This window comes from Oryctolagus cuniculus, chromosome 8 (assembly GCF_964237555.1).
Source record: "Oryctolagus cuniculus chromosome 8, mOryCun1.1, whole genome shotgun sequence".
NCBI classification, from domain to species: Eukaryota; Metazoa; Chordata; class Mammalia; order Lagomorpha; family Leporidae; genus Oryctolagus; species Oryctolagus cuniculus.
Genome location: NC_091439.1, coordinates 64,983,537 through 64,997,339, shown reverse-complemented (window position 1 = coordinate 64,997,339; position 13,803 = coordinate 64,983,537). Strand labels below are relative to the sequence as shown.

At 39.0% G+C, this 13,803-nt stretch overlaps 1 long non-coding RNA gene across 1 annotated transcript in view; it reads left to right on the top strand.

Moving 5' to 3' along the window:
* LOC127483288 (uncharacterized) overlaps positions 1 to 13,568 on the top strand; it is a 48,984-nt gene extending 35,416 nt beyond the window's left edge. Inside the window, exons 2-3 of the long non-coding RNA XR_007909430.2 lie at positions 7,530 to 7,637; positions 9,445 to 13,568. This is a non-coding gene — a long non-coding RNA (uncharacterized lncRNA). The remainder of the gene's footprint in view (positions 1 to 7,529; positions 7,638 to 9,444) is intronic.
* Positions 13,569 to 13,803: the final 235 nt, after the last annotated feature.

Sequence of the window (13,803 nt, the reverse complement as noted above, 5' to 3'; positions counted from 1 at the left end):
GGGGAAATGTCCTGTGGTCTATACATTGTCCAGTCTAAGGTGTTCTATAATAGTGGCCTGAGCTGATTAAGATAGTGTATTATTCTAGTTTCATGTAATTTTGTTTTTCAGTAGTTAGCCGGGAGCTGTAATCAGAAAATAAGTCTGGACGTGAACCCAGGCACTCTGGTATGGGGTGCAGGTGTTTTTTTTTTTTGTTTTTTTTTTTTTTTTGTTTTTTTTTTTGAAAGGCAGAGTTAGACAGTGAGAGAGAGAGACAGAGAGAAAGGTCTTCCTTTTTCCGTTGGTTCACCCCCCAAATGGCTGCCATGGCTGGGACGCTGTGCTGATCCGAAGCCAGGAGCTAGGTGCTTCCTCCTGGTCTCCCATGTGGGTGCAGGGCCCAAGCACTTGGGCCATCCTCCACTGCACTCCCAGGCCACAGCAGAGGAGCAAGTGGGACAGAACCGGCGCCCCAACCGAGACTAGAACCCAGGAGTACCGGCGCCACAGGTGGAGGATTAGCCTAGTGAGCCACGGCGCCGGCCAGAACACCTGCACAGCCTCTTATAGTCACACCAAATGCCCACAATTGCACATGTTTTTGGTGATAAATTTGCTGTCATTCATTTCTTCCCCAGTATTTAAAGTGCTGTTTGTCCCCCACTGTGACTTCTTTAAGGTTTTGCCTTTCAATATCATGTTTTCCTTGATCTGTAATTAATATACAGAGCACAAACCTGTAATAGATGAGTGAAATTGACATTTTGAGATTTAATTATTATTTACAGCCCTTGTCTATACTCTTGAGGTACAGTGGTTTTTCTTCTTACTTCTTGTTGTATTCTTTATTTGGTGGAGGGTTAAGCTTGTGATTATAACATAAACTGAAATTATGTCATTGTAAAAATTAAAAAAAATAAGAAAATAAGGAGGAGGCAGGATGGGAGCATGACTGGGAAGGAGGGTAGGGTTGGGAGGGAGAACAGATTGGGAAGTGTCACTATGCTCTTATCTGTATATATGAAATACATGAAATTTGTTCACCTTATACAAATAAAAAATTTTAAAAAGAGTCTGTATTTCTGTTTTCATTAATTTGCGCTGTGCCTTATCCTTTTTTTTTTTTTTTTTTTTTTTGACAGGCAGAGTTAGACAGTAAGAGAGAGAGAGACGGAGAGAAAGGTCTTCCTTCCTTCTGTTGGTTCACCCCCCAAATGGCTGCTACGGCCGGCGCGCTGCACCAATGTGAAGCCAGGAGGCAGGTGCTTCCCCTGGTCCCCCATGCGGGTGCAGGGCCCAAGCATTTGGGCCATCCTCCACTGCACTCCCGGGCCACAGCAGAGAGCTGGACTGGAAGAGGGGCAACCGGGGCAGAATCTGGCGCCCCAGCTGGGACTAGAACCCGGGGTACCAGCGCCACAGGTGGAGGATTAGCCTAGTGAGCCACGGTGCCGGCCTGTGCTGTGCCTTGATGTGTTTCTCTTCCAGTTCATTCTGAGTTCATAAAACTTTTTGGATTTGTGGGATTATATTTACATAAAATTTAGGCCAATTTTGTCCATTATTTGGTCAAATAATTTCCAGGCTTTCCTTTCTCTTTTGGTTTCCTATGGCAGATTTCATAGCATTTTAGTTATTGATATTGTCCCACCTCTAAGGATCTGATAAGTTTTACTTCATTTGCTGTCTTCAAGTACACTAACCTTTTCTTCTGTGGTATTTCATTTGCTATTGGCTTCAGTGCATATTTCATTTAAGATATAATCTTATCACTAGAAGTTTCATTCAGGATTTTTTTAAAATCTTCCATTTCTCAAATCATTGTTCTCATGTTTTCTTCTACTATCATGAACATTAGGACAATTTATAATAGCTCTGTTATTCTTGTCTACTAGTTCTAATATCTCTTCTATTTTTTATTTGTTTATATAGATTGGTTTTTTTCTGTATATATTTTCTATTTCTTTTGTTTCCTGATACATTTTGGTTAGGTGCTGAACGGTATAAATATGATGTTGAGTATTTGATTTTGTTATAGTCTTACTTTTAAAAAAGATTTTTTATTTATTTAAAAGGCAGAATTATATATATATATATATAGAGAGAGAGAGAGAACAAGAGTGAGAGTGAGAGAGAGAGAGAGAGATGTTCCATCTGCTGGTTTACTCCCCAAATGGCTTCAATGGCTGGGGCTAGGCCAGGCTGAAGCTGGGAGTCAGGAACTCCATCCAGATCTCCCACATAGGTGCAGGGGCCCAAGTATTTGGACCATCCTCCGCTGCTTTCCCAGCTGCATTAGCAGGGAGCTGGATCAGAAGTGGAGCAGCCAGGACTCAAACTGGTGCTCCCACATGGGATGCCAAAGTAGCAGACAGCAGCTTTACCTGCTGTGCCACAATGCTGGCCTAGATTCTGTTACATTCTTTTAAGGGTTTTAGATTTTGTTTATCTTGCAGTTACTTGAGGTGTGTCTAAAGCTCACTTTTAAACTCTCTTGAAGGAGACCTAAGACAACCTTTCATCTAGAGATTATTTAGCTCTGCTCCTACTGTGATACCCCTTTCAAGAATCTCCCCTTTGTCCACCTTGTGTTCAGGCTCTCCAGGACAAGACAGAATGAACTTCATTCTCAGGTCAAAATTCTGGGGGCTTTTTTGGCCTACTGACTTCTGGCGCTCCTTTCTCCTGCCTCAGGTGGTTATCTTACTAAGTGTAGATCTGTAATGAGTCAAAGACATATAGATATGGCTCTGTACACCTTCCTGTAGGAACCTCTTCTTTGGTATTGTGCCCTACAGAATTCTAACATCTCAGCTCTGTGGATCTCCAGTCTCTGCCTTCTCAACCTGTTTATGTTGCTGAACTGTTGAGATTCCTCCTGCCTACATTCTGGACTGCAGAATGGCCCTGGACAATAAACTAGAACAGCCATAGGACTTCTACCTTATTTATTATCCTGCTACCCCCATCAAGGATAAAATTCCTGTATTGCCTAATGTCTAAACATGGGAAGAAATTATTTTATGGCCAGCGTCACAGCTCAATAGGCTAATCCTCCGCCTTGCGGCGCCGGCACACCGGGTTCTAGTCCCGGTCGGGGCGCTGGATTCTGTCCTGGTTGCCCCTCTTCCAGGCCAGCTCTCTGCTGTGGCCCGGGAGTGCAGTGGAGGATGGCCCAAGTGCTTGGGCCCTGCACCCCATGGGAGACCAGGAGAAGCACCTGGCTCCTGGCTTCGGATCAGTGTGGTGCACCGGCTGCAGCGCGCTGGCTGCGCCGGCCATTGGAGGGTGAACCAATGGCAAATGAAGACCTTTCTCTCTGTCTCTCTCTCTCACTGTCCACTCTGCCTGTCAAAAAAAAAAAAAAAGAGATTATTTTATTTATTTGGGTTTGTAAATTATTAATGGTAATGGGGGTTACCAAATGCTAGGTGATTATACATGAGAAGAAATATAAACCCTTACACGTATTCTAAAATCTGCAGTATGGGTTAGTCCAGTCACACTGATGAAGACTGAAAAATAGATGAATCACAAAAGAAAACAAAGTTGGTGATTTTCCTTTGGGATATCAAAAATAGGAATTAGAATGGTGAATAGGCAGAAGAGCAACTCTGTTCATGGTAATGTTATTATAAAATTAGAAGTTATGTTAACCCCCAAATTACTTCTTGTACCCAACTAGTGAAGCCTTGAAATACCACAAAAATAAGTTCACTCCTTTGTATTAGAGCTTTATTATTTTTATTTAAGTCAATAACAAATTCTCCTAAGAAGGTAAAAATTTTAAATCTCTTAAATTATTTAGGGCACATAAAATATCAGATCACTTTGTGGAAAAGTAGTTTCTCATTCTGGAGAGACAGAAAAAGGCAGTAGCTATAGAAGCTGGGCCAGGGAATCCAAGAGTAGGAGGCAGTTCAAAAAACGGAGTCTGTTAAACGGTAGTCACTATTTATATTATTTTTTATCCAGAAACAAACTGCCTTCCATTTTAACTCAATTGTTTATTTATATGAGGTGAAAAGCTTTATGTAGTTCCCATACACAGATCTAGGAGCGTAGTGATGTGGCCCACTCTCCTGCCCTCCTGCCCTTGCTCCCACTCTCCCTCTTCCTTCTTATTTTTTCTTTCAATTTTTACAATGGCGTACTTTTAGTTCATTTTATAATCATAAACTTAACCCTCCACTAGGTAAATAATTCAAATAATTGTACATTTAAAAAACCAATTAATATATTTGGTCCATATTTATTTAAGATCAGAATAGTTCATGTCATTTACAAAAGGCATCATCACCTTTTAAAATTAATTCCTGTTAAGGTACTGACTTCTTTTATTTTGGCATTGCTAGAGGCTACATGGGATGTTTTATTGGGTCCAGAGTGATTTTTTTCTCTCATCAAATTATTGAGGTATTGTAAGCAGTCTTTGGTCGAGTCAAGGCCAATCTTGGCTTGTGGAATTCCTGGGATAAGAAAGTCACATACTCCCATCCTGAAGGAGGATGATGATCAAGAACACTCTGTTAAAATTATCTGTTACCGGAGGCCCAATAAGCTGCTTGTGCATGTTACTTCTTTGAGCTGTAGCTGGTTATGTTTAAATATCGCTGAGACACTGGAATAAGCGAGCCTTGTTCAGCCTTGTTGTCTTGGCTCCATTCTCTGTGCCCTTGTCCCTCTTTTCATTCCCACTCCCTCCTTCAGGTTCTGTTCAACTGGTGTGGCAGGCCCGCACAAGGTATAATTGATATACAGTAAACTGAGTGTGTTTAAAATGTATAATTTGACATATTTTGACATATGAATATACTCATGAAACCATAACCACAATCAAGATAATGTATAAATTCATCACCCCCAAGTTTTTCCTCTTGCCCCATCCTACTCCAATCCCATGTCAAGCAATGATCTGCTTTCTGCCACCATAGATTAGTTTCTGTCTTCTAGAATGCTATATTTGTAGAATAACCCAACAGCTATTTTTTCTCATCTGGATTTTTTTTTTCACTTAATATAATGTTTTTGAGGTTCGTTCATTTGTTCAGTGTTTCACTTTTTCCTCACCTCAAGGATGTTTAGCCCTTGTTTATACTGCTGTGGAACTGAGGTCTTTCTACCTTTTACTTGTTGACTTTTATGGTTAGTGCTGCATTAAGCCTGTGATTATAGAGTAGATTGAAATTATGTCTTTGCCAAAATTAAAGGAAAAAAAAAGAAAGGAAGGAAGAAGGAGGATTTAGGGAGAGAGTTGGGGAGGAAGGGAAATAGAGTTATCTGCTTAGAACTGTAGGTATCAAATACATGAAATCTGTTCTTTTTTGTCTTTATATTAATAATTTTTTTAAAAAGTCCTTAATTGCCTATTTATGATTCCAATTATGTATTTTGTCTATTTCTCCTTGTAGCTCTGTCAATTTTTGCTTAATTTTTATTTAAATTCTGTCGTTAAGTACATAAAACTTTGAGGTTATCATGTCATCTTGAATAATTGAACCCTTCTCATTATGAAATAATTACTTTTAGCTCAGTAATAGTCTTTGTTCTGAAATCTACTTTATCAGATGTAATACAGTCTCTTCAGTTTGTTTTTTATATTAGTGTTAGCATGGTACACCTAATTATATATTTTTACTTTTAGTCAAGTTATAAATGGGTTTCTTGTATAGAAGCATAGAATTATGTTTATATATGAGAGTTCTTCCCAAAGTCCATGGAAAAGGGGAATTGCAAGATAAGCTTATTTTGCCGTAAAGAATGTTGAATTCTAGTCACAGTTTTTTTCAATAAATGTATTTTCCATGAACTTTTTGAAGATTCTTATATGTATGATTTCAGTTATTTTACACCAAAATATGGTTATTATTTAATTCCATTTTCACAAGCTTTTGGAAATACTCTATTATACTCTGACAATTTCTGCCTTATAATTGGTATGTTTATGTCATTTATATTTATACTTAACCCAATTTCCTCCTCCTTTGGTACAGTGTCATCTATCATATTTTGAAGTACTATTAAAACTTTATTTCAAAATTTTAAATTTTAATTCTTTGTTCTCTGATTTCTGCTAAAGTAATTATGATTGTAATTTGATATCCTTATGGTATTTATACACTATGGAATACTACTCAGTGGTTAAAAAAATTAAATCCTGTCTTTTGCAACAAAATGGATACAAATGAAAACCATTTTATTTAGTGAAATAAGCCAATCCCCAAAAGACAGATATCATATTCATATGTTTTCCCTGATCTGGGGTAACTAATAGAGTACCTAAAATGTAATGGATAGGAGTGAAATTGACATTTTGAGATTTGATGATTGTTTATAGCCCTTGTCTCTACTGTTGAAGAACAGCGTTTTTGTTTTGTTTTGTTTTGTTTTGTTTTTGTGATATTTGTTGAACTCTTTACTTAGTGTAGAGTTAATCATATGGGTATAAAGTAAACTGAAAATAAAAATTTGTAAAGATTAAAAGTGGGGATAAGAGAGGGAGGAGTAAGAAGGAGGGAGCATGGGCAGGAGGGAGGTAGGGAGGGAAGTATCACCACGTTCCTAAATCTGTATATATGAAACACATGAAATTTGTATACCTTAAATAAAATCTAAAAAGAAAACACTAGGACTAAGTACCCACTAACAACATTTTTTTTTTTTTTTTGATAGGCAGAGTGGACAATGAGAGAGAGAGACAGAGAGAGAGGTCTTCCTTTGCCGTTGGTTCACCCTCCAATGGCCGCCGCGGCCGATGCACTGCGGCCGGCGCACCGCGCTGATCCGATGGCAGGAGCCAGGAGCCAGGTGCTTTTCCTGGTCTCTCATGGGGTGCAGGGCCCAAGCACCTGGGCCATCCTCCACTGCACTCCCTGACCACAGCAGAGGAGGCTATCTGGCTTCTTGGCTCTGGGTTTGACCTTATGTGGATGGTCACTGAAAACATCACACAAATAGGTTTTTACCTTTGCAGTGTTAAACACAGCAGAGAGCTGGCCTGGAAGAGGGGCAACCGGGACAGAATCCTGCACCCCAACCGGGACTAGAACCCGGTGTGCTGGCGCCGCTAGGCGGAGGATTAGCCTAGTGAGCCGCGGCGCCGGCCCCACTAACAACATTTTTAATAAAAGAATATATCTATGCAATAAAAATTTTGATATCATATGTTGTTTTCAGCAGGGCCATTACACATTTGCAACTGATAAGAATGACTATGATCTGTCTAAAAGTTATATTTTTCGTGATTATCCCTGGTTATGTAATTTCTTTGGAACCATGGTTAGCCTCAAGAAAAGAAGTTTATCCTTTCTTTATGCCATTGAACATGCTTATCCTACTACCGCCCTTTGTACAAGGGGTAATGCTGACCGCAAGTTCTGGGATCTAAATTAATGTCATGGCCATACGATCTTGACCGTGCATGTGATGACTAAGACTCAGCAACAAGTGTTTCAACCTTCTTTTTCCTCCTTCCCTGAAGCTTTTGGTTCATGTGTAAGATGGGGCCTCATTTCTATAATTGCAGTTTTTTTTTTTCTTTTTTCCAGATTTAGATTTTTCCAGACTTCTTTGGAACCTGTTCTCACATCTTGGGCACCGGGGATGCAGACATGAGGAGATGCAGTTCTAGTTTGAGCTCGCCATTAATTTTCTGGGTGAGTCTAAGAAAGGCATTTAGAACTTTCTGTGTCTCATTTTCCTCGACTATAAAAAAGGGGAGTTGGACAAGATGCATGTTTTTAAGTTCCTTTGCAGATCTAAAATTGTCTTCTCTATCATTTCACAAAATACTACCCAGAGCAGACAAGTTGTTTATTATGTGAAGGAGTTTGTGATGGTTCAGTAATTCAGTATATTAAAAAAAATTGTTCAAATGCCTCCCTTTCTGGGGCTTTAGTTTTTCAGTTTTCAGGGCAGAGCAAATACAATTAAAAGGGGTATAGCTCCACAGTGGTTTGAAACCTCTCTCTAGGATCTGCTCGAAACAATTAAAATCATCAGATGCAGCCTCCCTTTGGCTAAACGAAAGGACTCCATTTTGCTGGGAGAAATTGTATTCTTCTCTATAAAAGTACATATGTCAAATTAAAAAAAACTGACTTTTATCAGACTCAAAAAAGGTGAATAGTGATTTTTAATACAGTTACAACTTAGGGCTTCTAATCTGTTAGTCCTGTGTAGAGTTGTGGGGTACTTGCCAGTAATATATTGTCAGGGAGAATTTAAAAGGTGCAATTTGGTTTCTCACTGGTTGTGAGACTGACGAGCTAGCTGCACACATGCTTAGAAAAAAATGAGGAACATTTTAGGTGCTTAGAGAAATACCTGATTACTCAATAATTCCAGTTTGGATGTATTTTCTGAGGAAACAATTAGAAATTAGCTGTGATATGAGATTTTTGATGGTAGGTTTATGTATACATACCATTTGAAAATACTGGAAGCATCCTGAATTCTAATAATAATTAATTAATTAATTAAATTTCTAATAACAGTTGAATGAATGATTCAATCCACAGAAATGAATAATATACATCAATCAAGCTAAATTATAATTATAAAACGATGTGGAAAATAGATACACTATAACTTAAAATACCTAGATATAGAACATATACTAATCACTACACTTGCTGTGTGTAGAATGAGACTGTACTATAGTGAATGGTTCTATTATAATGAAGAGGTTATGAGTGACTCCATTTATTTTCTAACTTTCTGTGATGTAACTAATACTTTGAATGCAGGATAAATATCGCACAATCTTTTCAACAATACTTTCTATGTCCAAAACTGGCTCTCCCCCTTCTACTTGGGTACATTTGGGTAAATTATTAATCTCACTTCTCTGTTTCCTCATTTATTAAATGGAGTTGCCTAATTTTAGCAACTACCTTATAGATTGTGCAGATTTAGTTAATTAATGTATATAAAAATCCCTTCAAACAGAGGATGTGAGATATAGTAAGTATGGTAAGCCACAAATGTTTTTATTATTTATTATTGTTTAAAATAATTTATCTTATTTCATCTGTAATGTCTTTTCTAGATATAGAAGCATTGCAACTTTTTTTTAAATTTTATTTATTTATTTATTTTGACAGGCAGAGTGGACAGTGAGAGAGAGAGAGACAGAGAGAAAGCTCTTCCTTTTGCCGTTGGTTCACCCTCCAATGGCCGCCGCGGCCGGGGCACCGCGCTGATCTGATGGCAGGAGCCAGGTGCTTCTCCTGGTCTCCCATGGGGTGCAGGGCCCAAGCACTTGGGCCATCCTCCACTGCACTCCCGGGCCACAGCAGAGAGCTGGCCTGGAAGAGAGGCAACTGGGACAGAATCCGGCGCCCCGACCGGGACTAGAACCCGGTGTGCCGGCACTGCAAGATGGAGGATTAGCCTATTGAGCCACGGCTCTGGCCAACTTTTTTTTAAATTTAAAAAAAATTTTTTTTTTTTAAATTTCAGAGGTTGAGAGACAGAGACAGAGACAGACTCCCTCCTCAGATGCTCACATCAGCTAAGGCTGGGCCAGGCTGAAGCCAGGAGCCAGGAATTTGATCTATTCCTCCTAGGTGAGTGGCAGGCACATGACCACCCAACCCATCACATGCTGTCTGCAAACGTGCACTTTAACAGGAAGCTAGATCTGGGATTGCAGTCAGGACTCGAACTCAGGCACTTTGACACAGGATATGGGCATCCCAATTGGCATCCTATGTCCTGCAGCAATTCTTTGCCTCAGTAGCAACTTTAAAAAAGATAAATAAATAAAGAGCATATATAAACGTTCTTTCCTTATCACTCAATATCTCCGACACACATTCATCAACTCCTCAAAATTCAGGGCAATTATGGATAGGCTTACATCCTTTACACATAATTCCTGCTCTCCTCACAGTCTACATTTTATATTGCGTTTCTCAGAAAGGTTCTCCCAATGCACCAGTCATCCTACAGGCCCTCCATTGCGTTGGCGCTGCAGTGGTCACTGGAATCACTTGAAACGGTACACCCAATTTTTGTTTTTACTCGTCTCTCCGAAATCACCACAGAGTTCTTTGGGTATCTTTGACACACTGTGATTCTGATCAGCAAATAAAGAAAACTTGTTTTTAAAGTAAAACCCATTATGAACAATTTTATTTCCAAAAACGATGAAAGCCAGATCCCAACTTTACTTCTAAAACTCCCTGGCACAAGATTTGTTTCCACAGTTATAGGACAACACAGAAAGACCAAAACCTCAAACACATTAAAAACCAAACATACAAACCCTTACAAAATGACATTTTAAATGAGAAAATAGTTAGCATATTTGGAAGTAGATAAGACCTGGGTATTGATAAAGATTAGTAGCAACATGTAAATAGTTCTGAACATTAAAAAAAAAATTCCAACTGGAAGGAAATTTAAATTCTTTCCGCTCCCTGTTTTTGGTTAACAAAAGTTTATTGTTGCCTCTGAGGCAACAGCTTTTATTGCTTATATTTTTCCTTCTTCTTATTTCCATATTTTTAAGTCATGTGGTTTTATGATTATTTCTTGATTTATCAGTATTTTCTAATCTGATAAGATGGTTTACCTGGCAAGTTAGTACATTGGTATGGATTATGATTATTGGTATTATTATTGGTATATATAGAATTATTTCTATCATCTTATTTTGTGTTTGCTTTTCTCTAAATATTGTCCTTGTTTCTGTCCTCTTGTTGTTTCAAGATTTAAAAAAATCCTTATTTTGTATCATTTAATTTCTTCTAATAATTTGGAAATCATTATTTGTATGGTTTCTTGTTACTTGACTTAACAAACTTACTCTGATTTTCAAATGTTGCACCAAATTTATAATAGACATGTAACCTCAATTTGGTCATGAAGTAGAATTGTTTCATATATTGCTGCTTCTGGGATGCTAATTTTTTCAGTACGTTTTGCCTCTGTATTTATGAGTGAGAAGAGCCCACAGCATTCTCTTTTTGCTATTGTTCAGATTTGCTATCCAGACAATTTAATTCTTAGTGTCAATAGAATCAGTTGAGAATCAAAACACTTTTTCAATTCTCTTGAAGAGTTTGTATACAATTAGAATTATTCTTCCTTAAATGTTGGTAGAACTCAGAAGGGAAATAATCAGGACATGCAATTTTCTTGGTAGAAATTTAAATTACTGACTTGACTTTTTAATATTAAAACCCATTTTGTTTCATTTTTTACTGTGTATATTCTGATGAGAAGCTTTAAAAATTTATCCTCAGAAATTAAAAAAAAATCTGTAGGATCTATAGTAATGTGTGTTTTTGTAATGACTAAAGCTGGTTCTCTCTGGTGAGGTTATACGTTTCCTTTTTTTTTTTCTGTTTGTTTTTTTTTATGGTTTAATGGGGCATCTTAAAAATTACTGTTTATTTACTTCCATTTTTATTTGAAAGCCAGAGAGACAAAGAGAGAGAGATCTTCCACCCATTTGTGTATTTCCTAAGTACCCACAACAGCCAAGGCTGGGCCAGGTTGAAATCAGGAGCCATGAACTCAGTCAGGGTCTCCCACATGGGTGGGGCTCAAGCACTTGAGCTGCTGTCTGCCGTCCCCCAGCGTGCACTTCACTGGGAGCTGGATCAGAAGTGCAGTGGATAAGCCTCACAGCAGGCATCCCAAGCAGTGACTAAATCAGGGGCCCTGACAGCCACCCCCAGTGAGCACACTCTTGAGCGTGTTTTTGTTTTCTTTATTAAATCTTTTCTCCAGCTTTGTCTCCCAGCATCTGACATGTCTTTTGTGTGTTCCAACTATTACATTTTGTCACAAATGGCAGTAATTTGTTTATCAAAAAAAATGACCTTCGCATGGTTAATTTTCCATTCTGAGAATGTTCTGGATTACGTAAACAAAGGGAAGCCCCCCTGTCATTCCTTCATCGCATCTCCCAGAAGGCACAACAATCACAATTTCTTTAGTGCAAAGTCTGTCCTTCTCCCTTTTGGTACCAGGAACCCACCCAGAAACATGGGCTTCTGCCTTCCCGAAATTCACTGTGCTGGGTGGAGCTGAGCAAGAGAAAGTTAAAATGCCTCAGAACCTTCCTACTATGTAGGCTGCCTTTTTCTTGACTAAATGTTCACTTGATTGCTGTGAGAATGTCTACTTTCCAAAATTCTAACAAACTTGATTCTGACAGCTTTTTGCCCATTTTGGGGGACCTATGTTTCTTTGAAATCATTCTCTGTCTTCTAGGGATGAACTTGTGGATCCTTTATTTAAGGCTATGATGCTTTTTCTATTTAGTGTGTTAGTTGCCTCCTGTAGACGACTGTGAAGCATTTTCAGTTTGTACAGAGAAGAGCTGTGACTGGAGCGCAGGTGGACTGTTGTGGATGCTCTGAGCTGCTCCCTTGAGCCTCTGCCACTGGGGACAACCTAGTCCCTTAGCTACAACAGCTGTCTTGGCAGAGCCTTCAGCTCAGGGTTCCATGAAGGTGTTGCCTTGCTGTGCTTCTTCCTTTTGATTCCCCAGGTCTAGTACATGATGGGAATGGGATATAAATTCCTGAACCTCTCTTGCCGACTTGGAGCTGTGCCTATGGGTCAGTTTTCAAACTCCCTAGAAGGTCGGGCTGAGGATCTCGTCAAATTTCATCACACCCAGATTTCTCCTCCTGGCCAATTTTGTTTTCTTCCTTTTTTTCCCACTCATACTGATCCTAAGAGCACTCTCTAGAAATCCTATGGCAGAGCAATCCCTGTGCCAGTGCTCTTTTCAGAGGGAAAAACCCATGAGAACAGGCTCTCCAGAAGATGTGACATTCAACCTGAACACTTGTATACAAGAATGTAGGTGGTGAGTGCCAACTGTTCCTATGGCAGAAAGAAAGAAGGTGTTTCCAAGGGTACGTATGCTGGGGTGATATGCTCATGAAGCATAGCACTAAGAGAATTTTATCTACGTCACGAAGGATTGTGTAATCTTTCATAGACTGCACTACTAATGCTGTAGCTGAAGATGCTACAGTATTAGTACCATTGATCAGAATAGCGTGGTGCAAAACTTTTGGTGGATAGATCTCAAACATAAGGGGATCTGGATTTCACTTAAATAGGAAAGGCATCAATTTTTGAAGTGTGGTAGCCCTTAGCAGGCAACAAATGTTTGCAGATTAAAATGGTTGCTGAGTGACTGCAGAGTTTCTAACTACCCAGTTCCTCATTAGAAGTCCATTTCACTGTTGACTTACCCAGCAGGATCCTGGAAAATGTTTTTACTCTATTGGGACCATGCAGCCTTCTACTCTTACAGCTTGCAGGCAAATGACACCCATAGGGGAAATTCTGCACACTGTCAGTTTTCGGATATGCAACTGGATCCCTACTGTGCTTTATTAAAGGCATAAATCTGAACTTGTGCTGAATATGTACAAAAGGAATTTGATTTGTACATCTTTATCACACTAAAGAGTTACTCCAGTTTCCAGAGGCAGCCTACTTACCATCTCGTTAATTGATGAACACCACAGTAATACTTTCTAATAAGTGATACCCGTGACAGCAACTCTGGGTTCCCTGTGTTTTAAATGCAGTGCAGAGTGTAAAACAAACATAAGAAAGATCCAAGCTAATACCTGCTGGTTAAATCTTCAGTCATTCATCAGGTCTGGAAAGCCTTGATTTACTACCAAAATTACAGTTTAAAATTCAGCTTCCGTCAGGAAAGAGAGGTTTATAAGTACTCTAAGAGAAGAAGAATATGTATAGGCAACAGACGAAGAGTGAAAGGATGAGAAGCAGTGAAGGAATAGAGCAATCTTTCTTGATTGAAGAAAAAATTATCGT